The sequence below is a fragment of the Danio rerio genome, chromosome 8, assembly GCF_049306965.1.
Source record: "Danio rerio strain Tuebingen ecotype United States chromosome 8, GRCz12tu, whole genome shotgun sequence".
Classification (NCBI taxonomy): Eukaryota; Metazoa; Chordata; class Actinopteri; order Cypriniformes; family Danionidae; genus Danio; species Danio rerio.
Window position 1 is genome coordinate 36,968,186 of NC_133183.1, and position 12,135 is coordinate 36,980,320.

The 12,135-nt window shown below is 31.3% G+C and overlaps 1 long non-coding RNA gene across 4 annotated transcripts in view; it reads right to left on the minus strand.

Moving 5' to 3' along the window:
• The window catches only part of LOC137490063 (uncharacterized), a 35,971-nt gene that overhangs the window by 15,808 nt on the left and 8,028 nt on the right, over nt 1-12,135 (minus strand). For 2 of the 4 annotated variants that reach the window (XR_012384590.1, XR_012384588.1), the window contains exons 3-11: nt 11,074-11,137; nt 7,526-7,587; nt 7,173-7,248; nt 6,788-6,864; nt 6,377-6,454; nt 5,989-6,072; nt 2,428-2,479; nt 2,141-2,218; nt 59-842 (exon numbers count right to left, since the gene is read on the minus strand). This is a non-coding gene — a long non-coding RNA (uncharacterized lncRNA). Of the gene's footprint in view, nt 1-58; nt 843-2,140; nt 2,219-2,427; nt 2,480-5,603; nt 5,659-5,988; nt 6,073-6,376; nt 6,455-6,787; nt 6,865-7,172; nt 7,249-7,525; nt 7,588-11,073; nt 11,242-12,135 lie in introns of those variants that run through there. The other 2 variants (XR_012384591.1, XR_012384589.1) reach the window with 2 other exon arrangements.

Here is a 12,135-nt window from a genome sequence, read left to right on the forward strand (position 1 = left end):
GACCCCGCAATCATACGGGACTAAGGCCAAAGAAGATATATATATATATTTTTTTTTTCCATTAATTTCAAGATACACAAATGAAACTATCTAATGAAAAATAAATCTTTGCAATCTTATCAAAATATAAAATTACTGTACAGTGCAAACATCACAGAAACACTGAAATGAATATTGTCATATTGTTAATTGTTGTTTTGAAATGATGTTGTATTTTTATTTTGCAATGTTTAAACTTTACAGAATTTTTTAAATAAGATTGCAAAGATTTATTGTTTATTAGATACTGAGCCTTAAATTGACATTTATAAGGGATTTATCAACTATAAACAGTCCTTAGGTCACAAAACTGCATGAAGTTGTGTTATTATAGCATTTACTAACACACATGGTTACAATTACTATATGCCTGAATATAACATGTATAAATGCTCATTTAAATAGTTTATTATTCATTTAATAACTCATTCTGAATTATCTTAAAAACCACTAACTACTCTTATATACAAATAGTTTGTAAATAATGCAATACATAATATAGTAATGAAAAATGAATCAGTAACAAAGCATGAAAATAGAATTAAGTCAAGTCAAGAATACAGCGTTTGAAGCTGTATTTATAAACTGCTTCCTAAAGTCTATTAATGTAGAATTAGTGCTAAACTAATGATGTATAGTGTATACTTACTATAAAAGTGTTATTCAGATTTTTTATCTAAAGAGCCGAGATTCAGTTTTTAATATAAAAATCCAAAGCTGATCTCTGTTTTTTAGAGCCAATGGTTCAGCTTTCACCACAGCATGTACTTCCTGTTTGCTCCAGGATCTTCTCTTTATGGGACCTATGGGTGGTTAAAATATAAAAAAGTGGTTTTAGTTGCATAAATGTTCAGTCATTTTTACAACATGTGCTGTTATGTTAGTTTAATATTGTGATAGAAAATGCTAGAAAAATATGTCTTGCCTATTATTAAAAATACTTAAGATGGAGATGGATTAAAAAATACTTCCTAATAACTCCAAAACTGGTTAATGGGGTTACACTTTATTCCATAGTCCAGTTTAGACATTCTTCTAACTATGCGTAACTCTGCAACTACGTTAATTATCTCACCGTAAAGTATTATGTATTAGAGTATTTCAATAAGACTAACGCTCATCTGATTATCAGTAGAGTATTAGCAGACTGTTAGCTCAAGTTTAGCTCAAAACACTACACTGTAACAGATATCTGTTCATTACCAGTTCCTGTATTTTGTGATTTACAAGTGGTTTTTTTTTGTTTGTTTTTTTTTGTGGTGGTGAATTGCATTATGGGATGTTGATCTCTGCTCTGTGCACTTTTGATGTTGAAAATTCAACTCTACAGTTTAACAAAGTGACTTTTACTGACATTTTAGTAGTTTGAAATAATATAATGTATAAGAAATAATATATAGAGATAAATAAGTCTTTAGAATAACAGAAAATGTACCGGCAGTTTATTACAAGGTTTCTGTAGCATAATATACAACAACAACCCAAACAAAAAGTCACTTTTTTTTACTTTTTAAGATTAAAGAAGAAAGATCAAGATCCCATAATGCAATTCAAAAGCAGAAACAAACAGATTTCATAAAAACAAATTATGAAAAACTGCTAATTTAATTATTATTACTTATTTTTATTAATTTTAGAGTGTAGAGTATTAGCTGACAGTTAAGGTTACCTCAATAAAACCAACTCTCATTGGTCTCAGTAAATAGTACAGCAGACTGTTAGGTTACGCTCAAAATTAGTACAATATGACTAATTCTTATATAAATTTAGTAGAGCATTAGCAGTGTTGATTCTAACAGACAGTCTAATGGCTGTTAGTTGACAAGTAGTTGCAGTTACTTGTAGTTAGTAGTAGTAGTAGTAGTAAAGTAAATTATCAAAATAAAGTGTAACCAGATATGCAATTAGTATATTTTTTCAAAGTATTTAGCAATATTGTTTAACTAACATGAAATGAGACATCAAGTGCAACTGTACTGAAATCATCATGGAAGTAATGTGCTTCTGTCCAGTTTTACCCTACATGTTATGTAAATGAGCTTGTGCATTTGGACTTGTACAATAAAACAAGTCAGTCACAAATTAACTTTAATGATCATACCTCTCTTTTTTGTGAATGCTGGGTCTGCATCACTATCTTCACAGACACTGTACCATGGTGATGATACTTGAGGGGACTCTGAAAGTAAAAATCAAGTCTGAGAGTTGACTTCTCTGCATAAAGCTTACCAAAATATTTATTTGATTTTGTGTTGTTCTTTTTAATGGGTAAAAGCGTGTGATGGTAGCTTAAAAATAGTTTTCAAACATAGCACATACATATCATGATAAAAATAAACATTCTGAAAAAAGAAAAATTCTGATCAGAAAAATAAATAATATTTTTACCTTTTAGATTGGACTTCACCTCCTCCAAAATCACGATCCACTGTAACTTTCTCTGAATGTAAAAACCCACACAAAAATACATCATTTAAAACAATATGGTATATGTTTGCAAATACAAATGTGTATATAACATCCAGAAAATCTGGCACTGTATTACATGTTTGTGTGTAAACCCACGATTTGATCAAGATTCCCCCCTTTAAAATCTGCTGAGCGTCTGTTTTCAAGTCCCAGAAAAACTGAGTTGTGGGAACAGAGCAGTTCTCTTCTGCAGTCATACAGTCATAACACACACATACATATGAAGAGTTTGGTTGCAAAATGCGATAAACGGCATTTTTTGACATTTGGATTTTATTATTGGAAATCACTGTTCAGATGTACCCTAATCTATGTGTCAATTGCTGCCATTAATAACATTTAAGAATGCACATTTTAGGCCAAGTACAAAACGTATTTTTTTTCACAAAACGCAATATGCGTCAGACCAGTTTCTTTACAAAGTGCGATATAACAGTTAGAGAGCGTTCAGGATGCGGCGCGAGCTCAGCATCCCCTGGGAAGAGAGTCATCGCCGGTGAAGTGCTCAGAGTTTGCTCATTGATTTAGCGATAGAAGATGAAGTCTTCAACTTCACAAAAAATTATAAAAAGGCCACAAAAGTGGACCAGAATAAGATACTTCTGCGTCAACAATACACAAATGCAGCAGGGAACGAGTCTCCGCTGATGTCAAGAGAAGGCCTAGGAGCGCCTTTTTTCCTACTCCCCATCACAAGATACCTGTCTGCAAGTGTTCTTTATAAGTTTATTTTTTAAATAATTTCTTAAATGTAGCTGAGTAGCCTATCTGAAGATTTATTTATGTGGTTGCAGCTATTATTTAAAATTAATTCTTGTTGTTGTTGATTTATTACAAAGGAACTTAAAGGGCACATGTTGTTATGGAGAAAACGGTTTAGCTTTTTTGCAACCAAATAAATAAGCTATTAATATTATTACAGTGAAATAATTCATTAAATATGACATAGCGAGGCAAGTTTGTGTCACGGACTCAGCTCCGCCCGCTCTAATCATACAGGTTTGGTTTTCTGCAGCGGTGTGGAAGGAGCCGCCCCCCACTCTTTCTGTACCAAGCTAAAGGTCATTTATCTAACTAACTTAATCTTACTTATCAAACAAAACATTGATTCACTAGCTTTTGGTAATGGTATTAATGTAGTATAATATAGCCTAAGGTGGATGTAGCGTTTTGCAAAAAAAAAAAAAAAAAAAGTTATGTTATGTTATGTTGTGTACATTCTGGCCAAATCTAACTTAGAATCTTATTATTATTAATCAATCTTTGCATATATTATTCCATGTTTGACAATGTGGGTTGGATTAATATGTAGCATTTTGGCATGTTTTTTTTTACTTAATTATAGACATAAAATTAAATAAAAAATATCCTGGATTTGAAAATATTGTGTTCCTGGCCTTCACTGAGCTCAAGTTATAGTTTAATGTACAAAAATTGTGAATGAACTTGACTGTTGATGTCCTGAAAAATAATGTCAAAATTACCAACATTTTTTTAAATGGATATATCTCGTTCTGCAATGAAACTCTTTATATACAGTTGAAGTCAGAATTATTAGCCCCCCTGAATTATTAGACAGCTTGTTTATTATTTCCCCAATTTCTGTTTAACGGAGAGAAGATTTTTTTCAACACATTTCTAAACATAATAGTTTTAATAACTATTTCTAATAATCATTTCTAATAATGGACTTATTTTGTCTTTGCCATGACGACAGTAAATAATATTAGACTAGATATTCTTTAAGACACTTCTATACAGCTTAAAGTGAAATTTAAAGGCTACACTAGGGTAATTAGGTTAACTAGACAGGTTAGGGTAATTAGTCAAGTTATTGTATAATGATGGTTTGTTCTGTAGATTATCGAGAAAAAAATATAGCTTGAAGAGGCTAATAATTTTGTCCCTTAAACGGTGTTTAAAAAAATGTAAACTGTTTTTATTCTAGTCAAAATAAAACAAATAAGACTTTCTCCAGAAGAAAAAAATATTATCAGACACACTGTGAAAATTTCCTTGCTCTGTTAAACATCGTTTAGGAAATATTTAAAAAAGAAGAGAAAAATTCCAAGGGGTCTAATAATTCTGACTTCAACTGTATATATATATATATATATATATATATATATATATATATATATATATATATATATATATATATATATATATATATATATGAAAGTATATACAGTTCAAGTCAGCCCACCTTTTTAAAACTTTTTTACAAATATTTCCCAAATGATGTGTAACAGAGCAGGGAATTTTTTCATAGTATGTCTGATAATATTTTTTTCTTCTGGAGAAAGTCTTATTTGTTTTATTTCAGCTAGAATAAAAGCAGTTTTAATTTTTTATGAACCATTTTAAGGTCAATATTATTATCCCTCCAATAACTTGCCTAGTTACCCTAATTAACTTAGTGAAGCCTTTAAATGTCACTTTAAGCTGTATAGAAGTGTCTTGAAAAATATCTAGTCAAATAATTTTTACTGTCATCATGGCAAAGAGAAAATAAATCAGTTATTAGAGATGAGTTATTAACACTGTTATGATTAGAAATGTGTTTAAAAAATCTGCTTTCCATTAAACAGAAATTTAGTACAAGAAATAAACAAGGGGGCTAATAATTCTGACTTTAACTGTATATAATTAAAAATATATATTTTATATATAATTTTATAAATATTTTATAAAAAAATATTTTATATATTTGTATATATAATTTATAATTTTTATTTTGAAAAATATAATTTAGACAGTAGTACTCAAGGGTCCAGGGGTCTGTTCTTCGGACCTCGCTTAAATAATCTAAGATTATATTACAGATCCTGGATCTTTTAATCTTGATAACTCATCTTAGGCTAATTTGGTTCTTCAAAAAAGTTTGCGAATCAGATTAAACTGATCTGAGAGGTGTTGTGACTGTGTGTTGTGACAGATCTATCGATCCTCAAAATCATTATCAGCAATACAACGATTGGCTGACGGCACAGCAGCTTGATGACATCTGATTAATGCACAGTTATCAAAATTACATGAAATCCGTAGTAAACGGTTCGTTGAATCTGATATGCAATAACAGAGTTGTGAGTTACGTGCTGGAGCAGAGCAGTTCTCTTCCTCTGTCATATGGTCATCCTTCAATAAAAGCTGAATATAAAAAATATATATTAGTTAGACAGCAGTACTCAAGGGTTCCGGTCCCCACTATGTCAGACCTTACTGTGTGTGTATTGAGGACTAAGTGTGTTTCACAGCTTCTCTAACATGCCTCTGGTCCCCACAATGTCAGTGCATATGTTCACCAATTAGGACACACACTCTGTTTCATTTCTATATTTTGATTAAGTTAAATAATTACAATTAAATGCACCACTACTACAACAACAACTACTATTACTACTACAACTAATAATATTAATAATAATAATAATATAATAATAATAATATTAATTGTTATTATTATTATTATACACACACCTCATCAGAGTTGTGGGTCTCCTACTGGAGCAGAGCAGTTCTCTTCCTCTGTCATATGGTCATCCTTCCATCCTTCAATAAAAGCTGAAAAAAAATATATATATATATATATTTTAGTTAGACAGTAGTACTCAAGGGTCCCGGTCCCCACTACGTCAGACATTACTGTGTGTATTCAGGACTAAGTGTGTTTCACAGCTTCTCTAACATGCCTCTGGTCCCCACAATGTTACACTAGTGCATATGTTCATACATTAGGACACACACTCTGTTTCATTTCTAGATTTTCATTAAGTTAAATAATTACAATTAAATGCACTACTACTACAAGAACAACTACTACAACTACTACTACTAATAAAAATAATAACAACAACATTAAACACACCTCATCAGAGAGTTGTGAGTCTCGTACTGGAGCAGAGCAGTTCTCTTCCTCTGTCATATGGTCATCCTTCAATATAAGCTGAAAATAAAAAATATATATATTAGTTAGACAGCAGTACTCAAGGGTCGCGGTCCCCACTATGTCAGACCGTACTGTGTGTGTATTCAGGACTAAGTGTGTTTTACAGCTTCTCTAACATGCCTCTGGTCCCCACAAAGTCAGTGCATATGTTCACCAATTAGGACACACACTCTGTTTCATTTCTATATTTTGATTAAGTTAAATAATTACAATTAAATGCACCACTACTACAACAACAACTACTACTACTACTACAACAACTAGTAATAATAATAATAATAATAATAATAACAACAACAACAACAACAACAACAATATTAATAAACACACCTCATCAGAGGGTTGTGGGTCTCGTACTGGAGCAGAGCTGTTCTCTTCTTCTGTCATACGGTCATACTTCAGCAAACCTGAATATAAAAATATATATATATTAGTTAGACAGCAGTACTCAAGGGTTCCGGTCCCCACTATGTCAGACCGTACTGTGTGTGTATTCAGGACTAAGTGTGTTTCACAGCTTCTCTAACATGCCTCTGGTCCCCACAATGTTACACTAGTGCATGGGTTCACCAATTAGGACACACACTCTATTTCATTTCTAGATTTTGATTAAGAAAATAATTACAATTAAATGCACTACTACTACAACAACAACTACTACAACTACTACTACTACTACTACTACTAATAATAATAACAACAACATTAAACACACCTCATCAGAGTTGTGGGTCACGTACTGGAGCAGAGCTGTTCTCTTCCTCTGTCATATGGTCATCCTTCAATATAAGCTGAAAATAAAAAAATTTATATTAGTTAGACAGCAGTACTCAAGGGTTCCGGTCCCCACTATGTCAGACCGTACTGTGTGTGTATTGAGGACTAAGTGTGTTTCACAGCTTCTCTAACATGCCTCTGGTCCCCACAATGTTACACTATTGCATATGTTCATAAATTAGGACACACACTAAGTTAAATAATTACAATTAAATGCACTACTACAGCAACAACATCTACTACTACTACTACTACTACTACTACTAATAATAATAATACTAATAAACATACCTCATCAGAGAGTTGTCGGAGCAGTTTTCTTCTGCAGTCATATGGGCATCCTTCAATGAAAGCTATTTAAAAACAGCTTTGTTATATAAGTCATGTCACCAAATTAAAAAAATATGAAATTGAAATTAGCATTGATAATAACCCTGACAAATTACATAATTTAGCTATTATGAGAGCCAATTATGATAAGCTAGCAATTGAAAAAGTGGCAAAAACTCTTTTATGGACCAAACAAATGTATTACGATCAAGGGGAAAAAGCTGGTAAATTATTAGCATGGAGGATAAAGAAAATGCATTCTGAAAGGACAATTAAAAGTATAAAATCAAAATCTGGAAATTTAACTTTAGATCCAAAAGAGATTAATGAACGGTTTAGTGATTTTTTACCAAACTCTATATAAATCTGAAAGTAATAAAAATATTAATGTGAAAAAAATATTTCTGGATCAGTTACAATTCAGGACCTTATCAGAGGATGAAAAGACAACACTAGATAGTCCATTAACTGTAGAAGATCTTAGTGAAGCTATTGGTGATATGAATAGTGGCAAAGCACCAGGACCGGACGGTCTTCCTATTGAATTCTATAAAACATTTAAAAAACAACTTTTAAGGCCATTATTAGATATGTATGAAGAATCATTTAAAGTAGGAATGCTTCCCGACTCATTAAGATTAGCAATAATAACTTTAATATTAAAACCTAATAAACCCCCAACCGAATGCTCGTCTTACAAACCAATTAGCTTAATGGGATGTGATATAAAGATACTTTGCAAAATACTTTCTAGAAGACTAGACCAGTACCTCCCTCAGTTAATTGCTGATGATCAACAAGGTTTTATACAAAAAAGACAGGGATACCATAATATCAGAAGGGTCTTGAATATATTATATGAGAAACATAATGAGAAAAATACAGCAATGCTATCAATAAATGCATGCCAAGCATTTGACCGGATAGAATGGGACTATCTTTTTGAAGTGCTACCAAGATTTGGACTTGGTGAAACGTTTCTTAAATGGATTCGGCTTTTGTATACAAACCCAACTGTTGAAATACTAACCAATAATATAATTTCAAAACCTTTTAATTTGCAGCGATCTACCCGTCAAGGATGCCCCTTGTCCCCACTGTTATTTGTACTGGCAGTTGAGCCTTTAGCTATGTCAGTAAGAACAAATCCAGAGATATCAGGTATTACAATTGGGAGGAAAGATCACCGCATTTCTTTATTTGCAGATGACATAATACTATTTATGACAGATTTGTTAAATACTATTCCTAAAATTATGAAACTAATTGAAAATTTTGGACTTGTTTCTGGATATAAAATTAACAACTCAAAGTCAGTATTATTATTTCTAAATGAAGAAGAAAGACATAAGCCCATAATAAAGACTCCATTTAGAGTAACTACTGATGGTTTTAGTTATTTAGGTGTTAAAATGATCCCCGACCTTAATAAAATTGTATCAACAAACTATGATCCCCTTATGGACAGAACCACTAAAGTATTACAAAAATGGTCAAATTTACCAATATCTATGATTGGACGAATTAATATAATAAAAATGTCTATTTTACCTAAATTTTTATATTATTTTCAAACACTCCCACTACCGTTACCAAATACATTTTATGATAAACTAAATAAACTGCTTGCCCAGTTCATTTGGAATGACAGAAAAGCCAGACTTCGCCTCAAGCTATTACATTTACCCTATGAAAGGGGAGGTCTGCAATTTCCAAATTTCAGATGGTATTACATGGCTGCCCAGCTGACCACAGCAGTATATTATTTCTACACAACAACGCCCCCAGCATGGGTAGATATTGAACAAACCTCCACCCCAGATTTACCATTAAAAATGTATTTATATTCATCAGATATTAAGTCACTAAAAAAAAATACCAAAAATCCATTTCTAAAAAATACAATTTTAATTTGGCATTCCTCTCATAAATGTATAGATAATGTACCCAAATTGTCACAGTTCACTCCTATCTGGGGTAATAAACAATTTATTCCTGGTAATAAAGATGGAGGTTTCAAGTTGTGGAATACAAGAGGCATCCAAAGTATAAGAGATTTGTATGAAGATGGGATTTTACTTTCCTTTGAGCTTTTATGTAAAAAATATGTGGTTCCTAAAAAACATTTCTTTAAATACCTACAGTTAAAGAGTTACATGTCATCAAAAGAAACACAGATTGGTTGTATACCATCTTTATCAAAATCGGAGGAAATAACTATCCAAAATTTAGAAGGAAGAGGTCATGTTTCTATATATTACAATTTTATGGTCAAACATAGTAATGAATCAACATTGGATAAATTAAATGCCTGGAAAGCAGATATGCAAGAGGAGATAGATGAGGCAGACTGGAATTATGTTTGCTTAAAAGCTCAAACGCAAACAATAAATACCAGGTTTAAACTACTTCAATATAAATGGTTAATGAGAATGTATATAACCCCTGTGAAACTTCATCATATGTCTGCTAATATTCCAGATGTGTGTTCTAAATGTTTAGATGATAAAGGTACACTATATCACTGCCTCTGGCAATGTCCTAAAATACAAAAGTTTTGGAAAGATATAACTGAATGTATGTCAGACATGTTTAATATTAAAATTCCTTTAAATGCCAAGCTCTGTATTCTTGGGTTGTATCCTAAGGAACTTACAATTGGAAATACAAGAATTTTGGATTTTGGTTTCCTTCAAGCTAGAAGGGCTATAGCATTATACTGGAAACACATGGATGCTCCATCCATAGAAATGTGGAAAAAAGAAATATTGAACTGTATTGGACTGGAGAGACTAACTTATATTATCAAAGGCAAGCAGAAGAACTTTGACTATCTTTGGGAACCATATATGAATATTATGTAAATTGTGTGTTTGTAAACATGTTTTTTATTTATTAATACCTTTTTTTTCCCCCTTTTTTCTTTTTTTTCCCTTTTGTATTATTGTGTTATTGTTTACGTCACACATATATATAATTCAAATATTGTATATGTATGTATGTGCGTATATGTGTGTATGTATGTGTATGTATGTATATGTGTATATGTGTGTATGCATGTATATATATGTATATGTATATATTTATATTTATTATTATAATTATTATTATTATTATTTTTGTATGTATGGGTGTATATACATAAGAAGGGTGTAGATATGTGCTGTGTAGGCTGCATTGTTGTCTGTATGCCTAGTTGATGGGGTGAAAAGGAAAAAAATCAATAAACATATTGGGAAAAAAAAAATATAAGTCATGTCATGACTATAAAGCTTTCATGACAGTCTTATGAACCCCCCTTTAAAGTAAAGCATTACCCAATTAATTAAACTTTTTTACCCATTAAGACAAGAAGAAGATATTAAGAGATTGATTTCATTATCTCTTATGGATGATGCAAACTCTTTATTTTTGAACAGATTTACCCTTAATCTATATTAACATTAAAAAACTCTTAGCTTTGCTGAATGTATTAAGGATTAATGTATTAAGTAATCAAAATGTCAAACCTTTCTCCAAGGCCAATCACATGCGCCATAGTCAAACGTTATTTCCTCTCCAAAGAAAATATCCCTGATTGCAAAAAGGCACAAATGAGGTTTTCTCTTAACAACAATCTTATTGACAGTGCAGTTAGGGTGCAGATCGTCCTCATGATCGGCATCAATGCTGCAAAACTAAGAGAAAAGAGCAAGCAACATTTTAATTATGCCCTCTCATAGCAATAAAAAGCTAAACTATGGCATGAATACAAACACAATGAATATAATATATACATGTACATTTGAATGGGGAAAACACTTAACCACCTGTTCTTGTTTTACCATATAAAGTCAAACATAAAGACAGTATTTTTATTATATCTCATATATGCTTTGCTTCCACAAGCTCTATCATTTGTACTCAACCACAAAACTTCCTTTAATAAATGTGGACAACGCAAACTCTGACCTAAAAGATTTAATGAAATGTGTAGGGTTCAAAATCTATGTACCATTACAGATATTTACTGTGATAATAAATGGTAAATTACTGTTCAACCATTACTGCCCCATTTACTCTGATGCTTTATGTTGCAATTTTATATTTATTTTATCTCTGTGTTTTCTTTGGTTCCTTTTGTGTTCTTAACATTGAGTATCAGTAGTCAACCAATGCCACAGAGCTTATTAAAAGGTAAGTGTAAGATATGGACAAAATGCATTTATAGGCAAAAATATTCACACAGAGCAAAGAAATTGTCACAATAATTTTTATAACTTTGTTTAGTTTTTCTATAATTAATCTAATTTAATTGCCTAGTTTGACCTATAGTTAAGATTTTAAATTGCACTTTCAACTGAATATTAGTATTTTGCCAAATAACTAGTAAAAATGTGTTATTTAAAAAAATATATATATATCTTAAACAACACGCACATACATTTTTGCAGAGACTCAATGAACTTGTCTGGAAAACTGGCAAGTAAAAGTGCCATTAACAGTATAAAGGCTTTCCTAAATAAATGTATAAATCATGATATTTGTTGTGTTTTTTAATATTATTACAGATTTGGAACGACATGAGAATC